Source organism: Lutra lutra, chromosome 8, assembly GCF_902655055.1.
Source record: "Lutra lutra chromosome 8, mLutLut1.2, whole genome shotgun sequence".
In the NCBI taxonomy this organism is placed as follows: Eukaryota; Metazoa; Chordata; class Mammalia; order Carnivora; family Mustelidae; genus Lutra; species Lutra lutra.
In genome coordinates, this window is record NC_062285.1 from 85,787,655 (window position 1) to 85,808,417 (window position 20,763).

The 20,763-nt window shown below is 36.3% G+C and overlaps 1 protein-coding gene across 4 annotated transcripts in view; it reads left to right on the plus strand.

Annotated features, from left to right (window-relative positions):
- The window catches only part of EPS8 (epidermal growth factor receptor pathway substrate 8), a 180,803-nt gene that overhangs the window by 75,032 nt on the left and 85,008 nt on the right, over positions 1-20,763 (plus strand). The window contains exons 1-2 of one of the 4 annotated variants that reach the window (XM_047741051.1): positions 5,186-5,314; positions 14,389-14,519. The exons of 2 other annotated variants lie outside the window; for them this stretch is intronic. The gene's annotated coding sequence lies outside the window, so the exon portion shown is untranslated. Of the gene's footprint in view, positions 1-5,185; positions 5,315-14,388; positions 14,520-20,763 lie in introns of those variants that run through there. One more of the 4 variants, XM_047741053.1, reaches the window with a different exon arrangement.

The window sequence follows — 20,763 nt, forward strand, 5'->3', positions numbered from 1 at the left end:
AGCTCTGAGTGAAATCTTAATAATGATAGGAAATACTGGTACAATATGCTGGAAGTTTCTATTTTTCCTGCCTCCCAGAAATTCTTTTTACTTACTGTGCTTTGGCAGAGTTCGTTTAAATCAGAATTTTTCAGCATAAATTGAAGTTTCTATGAAAAGTGTTGTTTCATAATTTGTGATGTGAATTGACAATGTTCTCATAAGCAACTAATACTTTTTCCTTAGTTATCATAGATTTCCTGACTATTCGGTGATTTTGTTTTTCTGAAAATTTACCACTTTATGTTGAAAAGTGTAAAACTGCCACTTACTATGTTTTAGCCAAAATCTAATTAAGTAGATTTTCTGTTTTTAACTTTGAACTATGTAAATGTTCTAGAATAGACCTGAATGAGAGCTTACAAATTTGTCTCATTGATCTCACATTTTTACAGGTAAGGAAATGGAGGCTAAGAGAGGTTAAATTACTTGCCCAAGGTTACAGAGCTATTAAGTGGCAGACTTGGTACATAAACACCAGCCTTCAGTTTCTTAGTATTGAGGTCTTTAACTTTTCTACTTGTCTTTGGTTTTAGGACATGAACAGAAATGAGAAATCACTTTTTTTTCCACCATTAATTTTTTTTTTTTTCTTTTTGAATGTGATTGCCAAATAAGAGTGTGACTTACTGGAACTGTGTGGTAAATCCTGGGTTGAAAATGACATTTAAAATCCATAAACAAATGAATTTCTGTGGTGTTTCCCTGAGTATAGACCTAAATTTTGCCAGTTTAAGGTAAAACTACCATTTACCCTTATTATACCTAATTTTGCAGTTCATTTTTCTCAAAATTAGTATTTCCCTAACTTAAGAGACTCAAGCCATCTGTAGGCTTGAAAATTTAATTATGCTACCACTCTTCTAAATAACTTATGTTAATGAATATTGTTGGTCCTACTGTGTATATTTATTCATTCCAAGAAGTGTCCATTATATTTTTTTTTGTTTTTTTTTTTTCCACCTTTAATGCAGATTCTGTGTCCAAACAGTAGCTCCAAAATGATAATGACTCATTCAGTCTTTTTTCATAAGAACAGCTTGGTTCTTCATCTCATTCACATGTCAAGCATATTTGTTCTATTGCCTATAATGTATTAATAATTTTATATTATTCTCACCAAATACGAATTATATTGCACTGCTACTTCATCTCTAGGTAATTTGTTAAAGTATTTGGTTGATTGTTTAAACATATGAATTTAGCTAGCTTAACTTGTATGTAATTGAGATTTGGCAATATGCAATTTAGAATTTAGAAACTTCTTTTGGATTCTCATATTAGTAACATACTAGTTTCTTTTTTCCATTAAAAAAGTTATAAAGCCGGAAAGAGTAGAAGGAGTGGTTTACAGAAGACGAAGCAGATAGTGGTTCTTAGGAGAGGAAGTAATGAAAGGCAGCTGAGGAACTGTGATTGAACTGAAGATGTACAGGAACTGAGAATGAAGGAACTGAGAGTGAAGTTCTGCTATATTTCCAAGGTGAATGTATTGTGACGCTGTTGATCCATTCTGCTTGCCTGCCCTAATAACATATGTTAATGACTTCCTGTCATTTCAGATCCAGTGGTCTTACTTGACACGTTTTGCTACAGCTTATCTTGTCTGCCTCTGTATTTGTGGTTACAAAGTGTGGAATGTAGGACAAGGTTACCAGTAGCGAGGTGTGGGTGTCTAATTTCCAGCTTCCTTCAGTAGTTACAGGGAAACCGGCAGCAACCAAAGCTACTGTGTTCCAAATATATTTCTCATAGCTACGTCTGGTAAACTGCCCTATCATAGAAGGGTGAGACGATCAACAAATACTCGTGAGCCTTGCTTAGATTGGTCCCACGTCTTTGGCATCCTCGGTGTGCCTGTGAGTGAATGTGGTTTTAGTCCATTCAGTTTTTTATTAGTATTCTTTATAATAATTAGTTATATACCAACCTGAACCAGATTGATCTTTTATAAAGCTGTCATTAACATCTTTACTGATGGTTTAGAACCAAAAGGTATATCAAAATTCTGTTACTTGGACCATGGGACAAATACAAACAAGGCTCTTGGATATTTGTTGATTCCCTCACTGTTCTGAGAGAGGGAATTTACCAGAAGTAGCCATAAGAAATATTATATATTTCTTATATATAGATTTGGTTGCTGCACATTTTTCTAGGACTATTGAAGGAACCTGGAAATTGCATACATACATCTCTACTGGTAACCTTGCTCTCCAGCTGGGAATTAAATGTACCACTGAACTTATTATTAGGAAAATGATTGTCTTAGAAGTATAAATGGCCTGTGTTTAAGCAGCAACATATTTGGCACTTAGCAAATCCATGGACCTAAGAAATGATATCCTTAAAAAAGATGGGTCAGAATCGGGATACCCCGTAGGATCCCTGTTGGCTTTCAAGTTCAGCGAGACAATTGAAATGCGTTGGAATTTTGTGATTATACTGTTTATTTTGAAAAAGACTTTCCCTTGTGCTGCTGATCTCACCAAACAAATATTAGCACTTTCCTGTGTTCTCCTCATTGGTTTCAAAGCTTTATTATTTTTCTCTTCTCACTCCTTTAATAGTGTTGCCCCATATCCTGTCCTTTTTGTTTATGATGCTCTTCTGTTGCAGTCTGGGGTTCTCAGGATACAAACTCTGAGATGGAAACTAGTGTGCCAGAAGTTTCTTAGAAAGTGCTCTTTGGATCAACCCCTGTGGAGGGGAAGGGAAAAACCAGTATTGGGCAGAAGGAAAGTTAGGCTATTGTGCAGTGTTTTTTTGTTGTTGTTGTGTGTTTTTTTTTTTTTCTTTTAGTTTTTAAAATTTATTTGTCAGGGGGAAAGAGAGAGAGAGAGTGAGTGCACAAGCATGGGGAGCAGCAGGCAGAGGGAGAAGCAGGCTCTGCATTGATCAGGGAGCTTGATGCAGGGCTCAATCTGAGGACTCCGGGATCATGACTTGAACCAAAGGCAGATGCTTAATGGACTGAGCCACCCGGGTGCCCCTTTTGTGTTGGTCTTCATGGAGATCTGACCCAACGGAGAGTTCTGAAGCCCAGTGGCTGTTCACCACTGTCTCCAGTTGGGGAGACAGAGCCAAGTCTTTATAGTCCCCATGTCAACCAGTCTTTGGATGTGGGCTCCATGGGAAGGGAGCAAGAGTTTCTGTGAGGAGAATCTTTAGCCAAGACTGTTCTCAAGAGAGCTGATCGCTGAGGGCTGTCTGCTGGCAGCTGTACAGCAGGGGAATAAATCATTCAGTCCTGAAAGGGGATCTGGGTGGCACATCACAGTTTCCACCCCATCTTTTTTGCAAGGGTGCTGGAGATGGTTCACAGTGGCTTGGGAATGGGTCAGAATTTCCAGCAATAAGAAGTTGCAAGGGCAGAGTGGTCAGAAATAGCAGACAGGGAAAGTTGGTATGGAATCAATGCTACCATATAATTGAATTCCTGCATTGATTATTGTTTTTCTAAGTAAGTCTAAAATTCTATGTATCTATACCAATACTATTCTCTTTTTTTTTTAAACAGACTTTTTTTTTTTTTTAAGATTTTATTTTATTTATTTGACAGAGAGAGAGAGATCACAAGTAAGCGGAGAGGCAGACAGAGAGAGAGAGGAGGAAGCAGGCTCTCCCCTGAGCAGAGAGCCCGATGTGGGGCTCGATCCCAGGACCCTGGGATCATGACCTGAGCCGAAGGCAGAGGCTTTAACCCACTGAGCCACCCAGGCGCCCCAGTATTCTCTTTTTAAGTTATAAAACTCAATGAGAACTCTGGGTGCTCCATGCAGAGAATGTGTATATCTTTACACATAAGTTCTGTATGGTTTTTGTAAAACCTACTTTGTTTTTCAGTTTCCTATTCCTTAAAGGCTTTTTTTCCTTCCTTCATTTCTTACTAATAACGCTTTGTTTTGTCTTCCTATTATAAAATTAGTTGAGTGCTAAATTTTCTTTTTGGTATACTTGTTAATGCCCAGTCACAGGAAATCATTTTCTTACATATTTTGTAATTTCTCAATTATAGGCTCATCTTCAATGGGGATTGTTTTTCGGTTTTGGTTTGGTTTGGTTTTTCTAGCTTGTAGAGATCCCATGTGGCCTTGTTTATGGAGTGTTACTCTAAAGTGGTTTCATGTTTGTTTCTTCCAGATACTCCAGGGATATCATAAGCACAGAACCCAGTTTTATCTTAATTTCTTAGCTTGAAGATTCTCATATGAATTCAGACTTCAAAACTGTTGTTACACAGGCATAGGGATTTTAATTTCTGGTTGTAGCATTTCCTCTGCACTTCTATCCAGATTGTCAGAGACAAGTTCCCTTGAAGTCTTATTAAGACAGTGGGTGGATTTGTTCTGTTCTCCTCATCAGTTTTTAATGTGATTGCAGCCTTTTGAAAATAGCTCTGGTTTTATGAGAGGGACCTCACCATCGACTTTATGCTTTGTGTGCCTGAGATCTCTTCTTCTGTTCGTACATGGCCACTCAAGTACAGTTGGGTAGGTTGTATCCCATGTTGAGAAAAAGTAGGGCCAGAAATCTAGCCTAACTCTTCTCCTGAGAGAGTACTTTCTTCTGAGCTCCTTACTTGAGGGGACATCTTCTTACCAATCTCTGTTAGACTTGCATACTAAAGAGATAGCCATGATCCTTCCTGGAGGCCATAACTGGCGATATTTGCTTTTGTGCATACCACTTTGGCCATTGGTTTTAGATTTGGTTTAGTACCAGCAGATTTTGTTTATTGTAAGTAAAGCTGTGTATTTATTTTAAAATTTTGTTATACTCATTTCGTCTTTTTATGTGTCTCCCGTGGGAGGTCTTCTTCATTAGTTCATTTCACCATATTGCCATATTTGAAGTTCCTACAAGTTAATTATTAACCACTATTCCTGAGATTCCTCCTCTTTACAGTGGGCATAATAATAGTATCTTTGTGTATAGTATTAGTTTGGAGCACATAATAATTTCTCAGTTAGTGTTAGCCATATTATTTGTACCATTTAAAGCTTTATTTTATCACCTTAGGGAAGAGTTGGACATGCAGTAGTGGTTGCCTTTACTTAGTTAACAAGAAGAGGAAATCTTAGTTAACGCCCTAGAGAAACCAAAGGAGAAACTTTGTTCGCTGCAGTACAATGCTGAAACTGAAGCTTAGAGTCCCACCCTTTCTGTTGATATGCCGAAGGTCACTTGGCACCAAGAGGGAACTGAGAGGAATGTCCTCTCAGTATTGCCTGGAAGATCGCTTAGAGGAGTCTTGTCTGGATTGTGTGAGTAGGTAAGTTGAGTTTGTGAATATTTACTTTGCTAAGGAGGGCTCTCAAAGGCATAATTATTACAGAGGATATTTGTAGACCTTGAAACATGCAGTAGTACTTTTAGTCCCAGTTAGCCTTTGACAATATTTTAAATTCCCTTTTGGTACTCCAAGTGGATTCTGAACTTGTTGAAATTGGTACCTCAGCTTGCTCAGAGTCCTGCCTCCTGCCTCTTGGGGATTTAAAGGATTTCCTTCTCTTAGGTCATGTGTTTAAGAGAAAAACTCCCCTTTCCCCCCTAGATTAAGGTATGAAGAAATCTGTTGACTAATAATAGTTGGGGAAGCACAGACAGAACATATCAAGTTTTCTTAAAATTACTTTTAAATTACTCTGATATGCAAAATACTGTGATTATACTATAAATCTTAACTGCTTTGGATTATTTATACAATGTTAGTTGTACTATGAGAATTTGCTTATTAACCAAGTTCAGTTTTCTTAGGTTGTTATTGGCTTTGAGTCCACAGACTTAACATTGCCAAATTTCTGTGTAAACATTTTGCTTGGGACCTAAAATGTGGTGAATATGTGTATTTAAAGGTTTTTTTTTCTTCCCCTAAACCCACGTATATTAATGGAACTTGTAAACATTTAAATAGTCAATTAATGGAAATTTTTAAGGAACAACTCTTTTAAAAAATTCAATTATATAATTATGCTGTTTTAAATATAAAATTTGAGCTTAGCGAGAAATTTACATAATTCATACATAGAGATCTATTTTTTGTAGCTCTTATAGATTTGTTACATTTAATTTTATTCAGGAGGAGTCTTTTCTGTTTTGTTCTGTTACTGGTGATTAAATGAGAGGTTAAGGTTTATACTATTTAAAAATAAGAGTTAATATTGTATCATAATAAACTAGATGGAGAACAAAAGTAAATAACTGGTTACATTCTGATTTGGTGCTGGGGAATGTAATGCATTCTTGAGTTCACATGCCATGGTTATGCATGCATTGATCCTTTTTGAAGTACCTTCTTGGATATGTTGATTTTCCTCTAATGTGTCTGTTTTTGTATTAGGACTACACCATAAGGAACATTATTAATTTATACCAAAAACTACCCATGCAAGCATCATGTACGTAGCTGTTTGGTAGCATACATAGGTGAGGTTCCTTGGAATGTTTATGGCTTGAGTTATTCTTAACCTTGTTGCAAAGCCTTGGTCAGCTTTATAGGCCAAATTCTAAATCAGGTGTCAGTGTTGTGTTTAGTGTAAATTTCGTATGTGCTCTGGGAATGTTACGCATTTTGTTCTTTGACCTGTTCTCACCTTAAGGAGGATATCCCTGCATCTCTTGTACCTGGGGTGTTTTAAAAGTGGTTTCTGTTTTTCTACAGATAAGCTTGGAAACACTTTCTTCTGTTTAAGTAAATTATGCATATGAGAAAATGACTTTGGAGAGGATAAGATGTTTATACTCATTTTCTATATAATTCTGAAATAAATTGTGTAGAGAAGTTTCCTTTTCAGTTTTTTTTTTTTCAGTGAAATCATCTTTCTTTAATTCATCAAGCTACTGCCTTGGAATTTTAAGTGGACAAAAGTTAGCTCATTATATTTTAGATTTTAAATAATAGTTTACTTGAATTGTGTAAAATTTTTGTGCAGATGATATAACAAAGTAGATTTTTTTCTTTTTCTTTTTCTTTTCTTTCTTTTTTTTTTTTTTTTTCAAAGTAGATTTTCATATAGTCTTTTGATCATTTTCCCTGTAGGATAATTCTAATTTAATTAAACAATTATTCTTTAAAAATTCTTAACTATTTTAAGCATGCCTGGGTGGCTCAGTCATTTAAGCATTCAACTCCAGATTTTGGCTCAGGTTCTGCCTGATCTCAGGGTCCTGAGATTGAGCCCCACTTTGGGCTTTGTGATGGGTTTAGAGCCTCCTTAAGATTTTCTCTCTTCCTCTCCTCTGTCCCTCCCCATTTCCCTTGAATCTTAATCTCTCCTTCTCTTAAAAAAAATTTTTTTTTCTTAAATTTTAGAGTTCAGGTTTGTGTATTTTTAATTTTTCATGAAACATTCTTTTGATTTTTCCACTATATGAAAATATATATATTTTTTAGTTTTTTTAAATTTAATTTTGTGTGTCTGTGTGTGTATTCCAAAATTCATTGTTTATGTACCACACCCAGTGCTCTATGCAATACATGCCCTTCTTAATACCCACCGCCAGCCTCATCCAACCCCCCATTCCCCCTTCCCTCCAAACCCCTCAGTATATTTCTTATTTTAGTTAAAATTTGTGATATTTCTGTCTTATGTATAGACTTTATTAACTAGATTTAGAAAAAAAAGGAAAACCCAAAAAAAGTAGATTCAGGACTATGATTAGAAGAAACTTGTGATAGTTTTAATTCTTAATATAGTTTCTAAAATTTTAAAGCAATATGTGATATACTATCTCTTTGTATTTAGCAAGGTAAAATCTGATCTGCAATGGAATGTATATTTAAGCTTGCCTTAGACCTTATATGAAGTTTTATCCAAGAAGGCTTTGCTTTGGGGAGCGTTGGTTAACAGTTTCTTTAGGGTTAAAAATATGTTGTATCAGCTATGTAGATGTAATTCATAACCAAATTATTTAACTTTCCTAATTACATGATCCTAATGATCAGATTTAAATATCTGATAATATTATTATTACTATTAGATTGCCTTCTATTCTTTTATTCCTTCATTGTTTCTAAAAATATACTTCCCTCTGATTTTGCAGGTAATTTCTTTTTATTCCACTATTTTATATAATTTGCCAGACCAAATGACACAGTTAGGATCCATTAAGTAGAGCTGTGAATATCAATCTTGGACACAAAGCTGGGGATTGTTGTTAGGGAAAGCCCTCCTGCTGCTCTTGCTTGGCATTCCAAAGACTCTGAATGAAGTCTCTTAACTTATTCAAAGCCTGGATTTGTGAAAGCCAGTTGGGCTCCCTTTTGCCCATTCATAACTGATGCTGTACTCTTCTGGTTAAAAATTGTCAGTGGCTTTCCCATTTCCCATCAGATAAAATTCAAAGGGTGTTATATAACATTTTTTTAATATTTATTTTAATTTTTTTAAAGATTTTATTTATTTGACACAGAGAGAGAGAGAGAGAGAGAGATTACAAGTAGGCAGAGAGGCAGGCAGAAGGAAAGGGAGAAGCAGGCTCCCTGCTGAGCAGAGCCCAATGCAGGGCTCTATCCCAGGACCCTGAGATCATGACCTGAGCTGAAGACAGAGGCTTAACCCACTGAGCCACCCAGGCACCCCCAAAGTGTGTTATATAACTTATTATTTGTAGTTTGTAGTCGTGTATCTTAATCCCTGAGCTACTTGATCTTCATGCTTTTATATATCTCACATTTTCTGCCTTTTTCTTCACTCATGCAGCAATTAGAAAGTCTTTCCTTCATAATCAAAATTCACATCATCCTTTAGGTCTGCTAATCACCCCCATTAAATTTCTCCCAGTTCCTTCTAACAATATTGAAAGTAATCTGTTTTTTGTTTTTCCTACATTTTCTTAAGGTGCTTCGTATTATATCTTTTGTTAGTTATTTTTACATATGTTGTTTTATTCAGATATATATTTTATATTTTTATAAGATTTTTATTTATTTATTTGTCAGAGAGAGAGACTGAGAGCACAATCAGGCAGGGCAGAGAGAGAAGCAGGCTCCCCATTGAGCAAAGAGCCCGATGCGGGACTTGATCCCAGGACCCTGGGATCATGACCTGAGCCGAAGGCAGCGGCTTAACCGACTGAGCCACCCAGGTGTCCCTGTTATAATATGTTTTTTAAAGATTTTATTTATTTGGGAAAGAATGAGAGAGAGACAGCATGAGGGGGAGGGAGAGAGAATTTCAAGCAGACTCCCGGCTGAGCTCAGAGCCTGATATGGGGCTTGCTCTCCCAACAGTGAGATCATGACCTGAGCAGAAACCAAGTGTTGGACATTTAACCAGCTGCGTCACCCAAATGCCCCAACACATGTTACAATATTTTACAACTCCTGTATAACACTGCCTGATTTCAAATGTTCCACTGAGTTAAGGCTCTTACTCTGTTACTAAGATGGGTGTAGCTGGTTTCGTCACATTTCTCCTATTTCTCCTTGTATCCAGTAATGCTCATAAATATTTGGTGACTGAATAAGTAGAATGACATGACAGTGAGTTATTGACCACCAGACATTTTATTGCTCTGTTGGTATGGACATGTGGGGAACAGGGAGAGCAGTTAGGGAACTAAACAATTATGGCATGGCTGTCTGAATCTGAGCTGTCCCCAAGAGCGAAAGCTGATAAACCTCAAAGATGCAGTTAAGAAAAAATTTAGATCATGTTTAATGGCTCACTACTGATAAAGAAAAGAACAATCTTTTGTAGATAAAGACTTTGGGTTGATAGGAAATTGAAGAGTAACACTGGCCTTGTAGATCATGACTATAGTTCTGAGTCAGAGAACATCTGTCACGAGTTCATAGTTTGGGAACACATACAGTCAGTTTAACTCTAATGCTTGTTTTGAAAATGGGAGTTTCTTCCTATGTTATGGGTACTGGAGAACAATTTGAGGATAATGTAAATTTCACGTTTGTTATATTTGATTTTATTTGAGAAACAGGAGGTGACAGAGAGTGCCCCCTGGTTGGACTGAACCTCATAGGAATACATAAGATGCGTGTGCACAGACCTCAGACATCCTCCAGCCACCTAACTTCATTTCACATTGTGAGCCACAAAGACCTCTATCTTGTTTTATAATTTTCCCTCCACTTTCAGATAACCCTTTATCCACCCTTTCACAATAATTCACAAGCTTTAATCCTTTGGACAGCCAATTCCACAGGCAAACTTCAGATCTTTCTCAAGGTCAGATGCCATGTTTATTGTAGTTTTTATTGATTTTCTAACTACTTAACACATGTAAAACTGTGTTGTGATATTTATTAGGTTCTTTTCTTTTTTATGAAGTGTCACTGACAAGAGTTTTTGAGTATTGTGCTTGTAACCCCATTTTGTCCATAAGTCCTGTGATTTTTAATGATGTGATTTTTGTATAGCATCATAATCTTTAGGAATATGTATGTTCATTAAAAGAGAACTGGCTTTACTAATTGCTAACATACAGAGTGTGAACTGATGGTGCTCTCTCTCTCTCTCCCTTTCCTTCATTTCCACTCTTTCTCTTCCCTCTTTTTTGATTGTGGAAGACACTAAACTGTCCCTGTAAGAAGAAACACAGCACAACAGAGCAAAATGCCAAAGGACTTAAAAAAAAAAAAAGGACATAAATTTACTGGTGGAAAAAATGGATAGCTTCAAAAGCATGTAGAGACCAAGAAGTAAATATAAAAAGCCTGTGGGCTCTGGAGTGAAAATATATCTTTACTTTAAATAATAATAATAATTATGTTTAACATGTTTTGAGCCTTTACTGTGTGCTGGGCACTATGATAAGTGCTTGCCATGGATTATGCCATGTAATCCTCATAAAACCCTATAAAGTATGTTATTACTGTATTTTACAGATGAGGAAAATGAAACTTAGAAGGGTTAATTATCTCGCCCAAGGTAGATAACTCATAAATATAAATGGCAGAGCCAGTTCTACAGGCAAGTCTGACTTCTGAGACTTACGTTTTAGTGGTCTTTCAGAGTGCATTATAGATGATAAATTAATAACCTCTACAAGTGTTATTTCCTCGACACTTAACTGTGTCTGATTGGCATCCCACGCTATTTCAACCCCTGTAATAAATGAAGAAACAAATGTGTCCAGGCTAAAAAATGCACAGATTGTCAGAGGCAGAATAATAACAGAAATTAATTCTAATACCTAGTTCAGGGTTTTTTTTTTTTTTTTCTGGAGCTTATACATAAAAAGAAAATTTTGATAATTAACAGTAAGGTGAACTGAACTGAGTAGGAGAAATGATTGTGTTGGAAACTGGAATAAAAGGGGATGAATTTATAACATTATGTCAGAATTGAAAGGAAGGAGCCTTTTTTGGGATTTTTGTATGGCATCATAATCTTTAGGTACAGAGACTCTGTGGTACAGAGACCTCTAATTCTGTGGTACAGAGACCTCTAACTCTATGGTACAGAGACCTGTAACTGTCTGTGGTACAGAGACCTCTAGCTCTGTGGTATAGAGACCTCTAGCTCTATGGTACACAGACCTCTGACTCTGGTACAAGAAGCCCAATCAGATTCTCATAAAGGAGCTAAAACTAGCACCCATTTCAATATAGGGTTATAGTATGAGAAACCTGAGGTCTTGAGCATAAACTGGTTATACTGTAAATCCTGATTAGTAGTATGCTCACAAAACAAAACAAAAAACAAACAGAGGGAAGAGAGGTGACACTAGAGGAAGAATTCCAAAGGCTTTATTCTGGAGGGGGTGGGAGGAGAGGCTTTATTTGTACTTCTTTTATTGCATGTCCGATCACTTTTTGTTTAGGGGGCCAGTCACCTCCTGGGGCTTTACATAAAAACAACTAAACAAGTGTTTAATTGATATTTGTTAAGCAGAAACGTTGATAAATAGTAGAGAGAGTAGTTCTTCAGTTGAGTGTTGATTAAAAGCTAAATATTATACAGGTAATAAGATAAATAAGGGTGGAACCAATGAGTATTTATGTATTTAGAGCAGGGGATTAGCAAATTCTGGCCAGTGGGCTGTTTTCTTTCTACAAGCCAAGAATGATTTTTACATTTTTAGTAGGTTATTAAAAACAAAAACAAAAATGAAGAATATCAGCAGAGACCATATTGGGACCCACAAACCTCAAATATTTACCACTTGACCCTTTACAGAAATTTTGTCAACACCTGACCTGAAATACTGTCCAAAAAAAAGTTAGACTTGTTCTCTGAGGAAATCAGATTTGGTGATGAAAACTGGTATTATAGTTCATAAAGGGCTACATTTTTGAACTTGTGCCTTTCTTTCCTTCCACATGTGGGAAGGAATTGATATTTACTTTATATATTTTGCTAGGGGCTTTGTATACTTTATATTTATTTCTTGTACCCTTGAAAGATATTACAACTACTTTAAAATGAAGAAATGAGGCTTATAGAGGCTTAAGTAATCAAGTTTCACACTTAAGAAATAGTGGGATTCATATATATTTGTCTGGGTCTCCCAGATAAGAAAATGGTGAAAGTTGAGTATATATCATTCAGAATTCTGGCTTGAAAATATCTAAACAGGTATCATATGTAGACATTTGTAGTAACTTAAGTTAGAATCTAAAAATATAAACAAAACATTTAAATTTTACATACAAAAATTAGAATTTGTTGGAGAATTGTAATTATAAAATTTTCTTTTAAAATTTTTTAAAAATTTTTATTTATTTGACAGACAGAGGTGACAAGTAGACAGAGAGGCAGGCAGAGAGAGGAGGAAGCAGGCTCCCTCCTGAGCAGAGAGCCCGATGTAGGGCTCGATCCCAGGACCCTGCGATCATGACCTGAGCTGAAGGCAGAGGCTTTAACCCACTGAGCCACCCAGGCGCCCCTAATTATAAAATTTTCATATGAAGGAAGATCTTTGGTTAAACTGTGGAGTTACAAAGATAAAGAAAAAATTCAGGACTCTTGTTAAAAACTAAAAATAATATTCACCTAAAAGAAAGAGGAGACTTAAAATGTTTTGAATAGAAAATAAAAAATAGGAAAGTTTATTCTGCTTCAGTAGAAAGTGCACCAGGCAACAATTTATTTTTGAAAAGCCCATGTTAGACAAATATTAGCCCATATGTTAATTATAAAGCCTTAAGAAGAAGAAGATTTCAAGTTTCTGTGAAATCATATAATGAGGGATCTAATAGTATAGATTGGAAGGTCAGGACAAGACTTCCCAAGAGAGGTCATTTAAGCTGAAATATAGGAGTTAGGCAAAGACAAAGAGGATAATTATTCCAGACAGATAATGATAGGCCTTGAGGATGGTAAGAGCTTGGAATCTTCAAAGGAATATCAAAGAAGGTCATTGTATCCCCTGAGAACTCTGAGGACGAGAATTATATCTGCTTTGTTTACCCTTGTATATCCAGCTTCTTGCATATAGTATCTGCTGGCACATAGAAAGCCCTTGGCAGGGTTTATTGAATGGACAAAGAATGAATGGACACTTCACTGGGAAATTCATGGTATAATTGTGAGTACAGGGATTGCCCAGATGAAGGCTACTACCCTCTCTCTGAAGCCTACCTAATTACATTAAACTACTCAGATTGTTGGTAATCCAGATTACCCTGGATCACTTGCAGCTGAGGTGTCCCAAACCTTGGTAACCACTGTCAAAGTATCTGAATGGAGCTTTGACCTAGAGACAGTCCGCACAGAAAAAGCAGGAAAAAAGAACGTGGACTGTTCAAGCTGGATGTGATCCTGAGAAGGAAAGTGAATTTGCGTTATTACAATGTCAGGAATGAATCTGAGGTGGAATGAACATAGCCACTCTTCTAAAATACAGGATAGTACAGGAAGGGTGTCCTGTACTAGAACATACAATCCCTGGTTCATGAGTGATCACTGGTGCCCAAATAGCACATGAGCATCAGGCTTTTAGGTTTAAATTAAGAAGTTAAGTACTCAAATACTTATTATTTGTGGAGAATATTTCTTCAAACTCATATTTGGACTTTTAGATAATTTCACTTATTGGCTTGAGCCCATTGAGGAATTGATAAAGTAGAAAGAATGAGGAGAGGATTGCATATTTGCCAGGTCTGTGAAATAAAGTTATAGCAGCCATGGAAGGACTATTTTTACAAAGTATTGACTATACAATGGGAGTGAAGTAGAGGTTTGTAACAGTCAAGGAAAGAGAGGATAACTTTAGGTGGGAAGGTAAATGAGAATTGGACAACAAAGAAAACATTTTAGGGTTATTCATGAATGATGGTCTTTGAGTTAAAAAAAAAAAGTAGCCTCTAAGTGGTAAAAACAACATACATAGAATTGATTATACAAGAATTTAATGGTGACAATTATATATGCTTTACTTAAGCTTACGCTTCAGAGGACTTCCATCTAATGGTATCACATTGTTGGAGGTTTCCTGTGACATTTGAGGAATTCCTTACTGGATGTCATAAATCTATTTCCTTACAAAAAGAGTAATACTGGCCAGCAGATGAGGTAAGTATTTACCAAGAGCTCTAAGTTTTGTTTCTGTCATTGAGAAAACAATTACTGCCCCCCTGAAGTAATATATGGTTTTCAAAGGGTGTGTTTGGAGGTGGGGTTGGTGGTACTGGCATGTGAAAAACTCTACGTGTTTATTTTATTTTTTTTAATTTATGTATTTATTTATTTTAAGATTTTATTTGAGAGAGAGAGAGTGTGTGTGTGTGTATATGTGTGTGTGTGTAATCAAGGGTAGGGGCAGAGGGAGCAGCAGATTCCCCACTGAGCAGGGAGCCTGATGCAGGGCTCAGTCCTAGGACCCTGAGATCATGACCTGAACTGAAAGCAGACACTTAACCAACTGAGCCACCCAAGTGCCCCCTCTTAGGTGTTTATTTTAAACAGATGCTTTCTTGAGTATTGAAATTAGTGAGTTAGATATTTGTATGTATTTACACCCTTAGGAATACTGATGTATTTTATTTTGTTCAATGCATGTTTTCCTCAAAGTTTCTATGCCCTTCAGATTGTTTAAAAGCTCAATAAGAAAGTGAAAAATGGGGGCGCCTGGGAGGCTCAGTGGGTTAACCCTCTGCCTTCTGCTCGGGTCATGATCTCGGGGTCCTGGGATCGAGCCCTGCATGGGGCTCTCTGCTCAGCAGGGAGCCTGCTTCCCCTCTCTCTCTGCCTGCCTCTCTGCCTACTTGTGATCTCTCTCTCTCTCTGTCAAATAAATAAATAAAATATTAAAAAAAAAAGAAAGTGAAAAATGCAGAGAAATTTTAAAGATCTCTTTAACCTGTTTCATATAGGTCAAGTGATCCTTTTGTAAGGAACATGTCTATTCCAAATTATTTTAAATTTTATAAGTAATTGTATGTATACATTGTCTTATTTTATCCACTCTGTATACTCTGAGATTGTGTGTAGGATAAAACATAGATACTCTATTTGACTGGTGAGAAAATGAAGGATCAGTGAGAAATGGCATTTGCAAGAGAGACTGCTAAATAATGTTAGAGATGAACCTAAAATCGAGAATTGGTAAAATCTTGATCAGGGCTCTTGGTTTCCCCCCCACAGTTTAATTCACTGTTTTTATAGATTAGGGATTTTGTGTCTTGATTTATACTAAACTGGAGTATATGATCTAGTTTATTTCAAATTAAAAAATATATACACACACATTTGTACATATGGATAGGTACATAGACACAAACATAAAACTGTAGGGATGGTTTTAACTTTAATTTTTTAACATGTGTATTTGCCACAGAAATTCTTTACACATCCGATACTCGTCCTTGACAGCCTTCACCCTGGACCAGGTGGGTGGTCATACTTGATGGGCTTGCACACATTCAGTAGTCCATTCATTCCTTAGTTTTTTTTTTTTTTCTTTTATTATCATGGTAAAATATAGATGATATAAAATTTACCATTTTCATTGTCTTTAAGTGTACATCTTCATGAGCTGAAACTGAATCCACTCAATAGTAACTGCCCATTCTTCCCTCCCTATCAGCTTCTGGCAACCACCGTTCTACTTTCTATTCTTAGGAGTTAGACTACTCTAGGTCTTCATATAAGTGGAATCATACAGTATTTGTCATTTTGTGATTGGCCTGTTTGACTTAACATAATGGCTTTAAGCTCCTTCCATGTTGATGCATGCATCTGAATTTCCTTCCTTTTGAAGGCCAAGTAATATTCCATTGTGTGTATATGCATTTTGCTTATCTATTTACCTGTCAGTGGACACTTGGATTGCTTCCAGCTTTTTCTGTTGTGAATGATGCTGCTGTGAACATGGAGTCTAAGTATCTGTTTAGGTCCCTGCTTTCAGTTCTTTTGGGTATATACCCAGGAGTGGAACTATGGGAATATATATTGTAATTCTGTGTTTAAGTTTTTGAGGAACTCTGCCATAGTTCTCCACAGCAACTGCATCATTAAAGGAATGTTTTTTCACTGACAAACAAAAAACTACCTTCAATTCTCTTACTTTCTGGATTTTTAAAATGAACTTTTCTAAAATAGGATGAATATCACTTCAATGGATTCCTTATGGAACCTGTAACTCTAGAAAATGTGGGCTGTGTCCTTGTAAATTATTGGTAGACACATTTTAGTTAAACTATCCTCCTGTTTCTCTTTGGAGAACTCAGAAATTATGACATAGGTGAGTCTTAGTTTTTCCAAAAAATAGGTAGAGCAAAATACAATTGGGATACTTCCCATAAGAATGGAAGAAACCAATACAATTTTCTTAAAATTACTTAACTTTGATTCCTTATTCAGTCTGCCTCCAGCATGCCCCCATAATTATTTTATTAAAAATTGGCAATATGACTATTAATCCCACGGTTGGTTTACTGTTTGCATAAAAATTAAACCCAAATTTCTGTACATGTTCTATAAAACCACTCATATTCTGGCATCAAGTTTTTCTCAACCACATTATCTTTTTGTATACGCTAGATTGTGGCCACACTGAGTATCTCACTATGCCCTGAAACTCATGTCCTTCCATGTACTACTCTTTGCATATGCCTAGAATGTTCTCTCACTGCCCCCTTACACCTACTGTTTGACACACTGTGTCTTTCATCTCGTTCTACTGTTACCTCTTATATGAAACCTTCCAACAATCTACCCTAGGTGGATGCTTCCATAGCACATTGTTCATACCCTGACCATAGCATTTACTAAGTTGCGTTGTAATTACATCTTTGCCAAACTGAATGCTCCTAGGAGAGAGCAGCCGTGTTGTTTATACGTCCTTGCTGTGAAGCCCACCACCTGGTAGGTGTAGGCAAAAAAAAAAAAACTAGATGACTTTCTTAGTCATCCTTTCTTAGTCATGTTCTCTTGGTAACTTACTACTGCTCTATTTCTATACAGATTTCTTACATTAATGGGCACACTGACTTCATAGCTATTGTCACATTACTTTAAATTCCTCCTATCCTAGTAGAAAGTATCTGGTAATTCATACTTATGTCTCAATAATACAATATATTTTTACTTCTAGAAGTGCTTGAAGTTTAAAAGTGGTTCTTAGGGGTGAAAACACTTAATTCAAACTAATAAATTAATTTCCAGTGGTAGAATTTCAATTACTGTGTCACTTGGGTAAATGATACACTTTAATAAAGCAGGATGACTCTATCTTGGCCCTAAAATCACCCTGGGCAGGCCAGCTTCCAACAGCACCTCTCCATCTTCAGCACCTCCAGAGTGGTGTTGACCCTGGGAATATTGTATATCCATAGGCTGCTGCTGTAAGGACTTCACACTCTGGGAAAATTGGCCCTTCTTATATTGCTTCTTAATAATCTGAAGGGCAGAATGGAGGGGCTTTTTTCAAAGTGTGTATTCTGCCTCATTAAGTAGGAACTTTTTTTCAAATGTTTAGAACTAGAAATATGCAGCCATTTGGTATTTAAACTATGTTCTGTGAACCAGGTATGGATATGAGTGAATACTTACTAGCTGAATTGGCATCTTAAAAGATGGTCTTTCTACTGAAAGCAAAATATTGCGAGAATCAGATATTTGAACTCTTTCCAGTCTAGATTACTCAAGAGGAAACAAACAGCAAGATTCAGTTTAATTGCTTGTTATTTTGAAATAGGAAATGTTATGTGTATTTTTCTTCCCCAAGGGCTGTGTCCAGGACAGTATCATTTTGGTGTTTTTGTAATTCTGTGAGATGTTTCCAGTGTTTTAGAAATAAAAAACAAGTGAGAAGGACATAAATGTATCTGGAAAGTGCAGTGTTTCAAAGCTTATCTAGGTAATTATTCTTCTAGGTAAAAGACTATATCATCGATGTAATAGTTACATTAGGAGTTAAAAACCAATGTGAGAGGACGTAGGAAATTTTGGCACAAATTATGTAAATGAGCTGTTTATACAGGTATGTATATGTTTGCTTATATGTGTGTGTTGTGTGTGTGTGCTAGAATGCTTACCAGGCATCCTAATGGAAGGCATGTGGTCACACAGCAGAGAAAGAATTTGGGCTCTTGAGTTGGTCTAAAGCCTATTTGAGACTTTCCTATGTACTAGGTGTCATGGGGCAAAGTACTTCATTGTTCTGTGTCTCAGTTTCCTCATCTGTAAAATTGAGATAATAATTGTACCTACCTCTTAGAGGGGTTGTGATTATCAGTTGAATTAATATATGCTAAGAACCTATAACAGTGTTTGGCACATATTTAGTGTGCCATATTTAGTAAGCCTTTAGTAAGTATCATTTATTCTTTTTGTAAATTATTATTAAATATTGGCTACAGAGTTGATTCGGAGAGGGAAAAGAATTACCTTGAAAAAAAAAATGATTGTTTTGAAGCCAAAGACATTAGTTAATTTTGTGGATTAAAATCATAAGGTTGTTTCTTTATCATTAAGAGATTATGGTATAAAGAGGGATATGTGTACGTAGTCAGTGATTTATTCATTGTAATATACCTGGGATTATTCCTTTTTCACTGTGTTTAAAAGCTTCCCTTTATGACCAGATAATATATGTTTATGGAATGGTCTACTTTGAAACTTGTTTGGCTTTGGAAAATATATGTCTTTTTGTCCATTTTGTGTTAGACTTCAATTTTGTCTAATCAGTGTTTGAATGAAACGGCACTTGTATAGACTTCCTTCCAAGAAAAACATTGGGTGTTTCAGGAAGTGGTCTTGATGAGTCAGAGGATAATACTTTTTCCTCTGAGTCAGTTCTGAGCCTCCTTGATATAAATAGGCTTACTTTTACCCAAAGTTCTGCTTTTTAGATCATGTGTTAAAATCATTGATACATGACCACACCGACAATAGTACTTTTATTGGTATTTCCATTCTTACCTAATTGTGATTATTGAAATTCTGTTAAATAATGTTTTTAAAAAAAAGTTTAGTTTTTTCTGTACTTCTAAACTAGTTTTTATTTTGCATCAGTTTTACCTCAAGCTCTTTTGTATCAGGTAGTCATGTGTAAATGTGTAAATGTCTTTGATCACTACAATTCCAGGTCTCTTCTTTTAGCATAGGTTTGACTTTAGTAGAGCATTCACTTTGCAGAAGATTTTACTAATTCGCCACACCCCAGAATTGTGTCAGAGATACAAAGGAACAAATAAAGTTCTTCTTCGTAACTACATTAAAAAATACTAAACATGATAAATAGTTGTCAAAGGACTAGATACTGTTAATGTCTGGTCTGGGAAGACTAAAATGTAGGTAGGTACTAAGAGTGGAATTGAGCAGTTGCTAGAAGGGAGGTATGAAGTGGCAGGAAGAGCATTTAAGGTAAGAGCAGAGGCTTGAAGGTGAATCAGTGCAAGATATGCTCAGAAGAGAGTGAGACGAAGTGAAGGTTTATAGGTGGGAGTGCTAGAGAGAATATGGAGGACTGGAGAAATTATTGAGGACAGAATGTGTTAGGCCTGGAATGGTAAGCAAAGGAAATTTCTATGTCTCTCTCTCTCTCTGTGTGTGTGTGTGTGTGTGTGTGTGTGAGAGAGAGAGAGAGAGAGAGAGAGAAAGAATGTTTGGTAACATGTTTTTGCTCTGAGGATCTTGTATTTCTCTTGAGTTGTATCTGATTGATTGGAATTGGTTTTTACTTCAGTGAATCTCATTTTTAAAAATCCGTATTTAAAGAGAACCTCTCCATTTCTATTTCCCTCCAATATACATTTCTTCAGGAAAATAAAGAACTAAGAGATGTAGCTTTACGTAATAAATCTTAAGTGACCCACGTGTGCTTTTTTGTCTCTTTTGTCTTCATGGTATGCTCTTTTCACTGTCCCACGGTACCACAGCACAAACATTGGAGTAAGTTTTGATTGTTTCCAGTAGCTCTGAAATAGCGCCCCAAAACCATTTTTTTTTTTCTTGGCAGAAATACTATTATTATTTTTTAGGAATTGGAAAGTGGTCTTTGGATGCTGGGGAATTGCCTTATGTGCAAGCTTGCTCATGCCCTCCAGCGGGTGCAGGGAAGCAGAAGGGCTTTGTTTTCTGATTCAAGCATTGCCATTTGAGGCTTTGTAAGCTTGGCAAGGGCAGCCAAATCCATGCTGTGGATCACCTGTCCTTTGCCCACTTACATCAGTAGATTATTAGTCGGTCACTTTTCACTTCTTCTTTCTTAAGCGTCTGGGCCTAGATCAGGTGGATTCTTTGATTTTCTATCTTGGCACCTACCACTGCTTCTGCAGTAGGGCCACTTTGCTTCATCCTACTTCTTTCATGG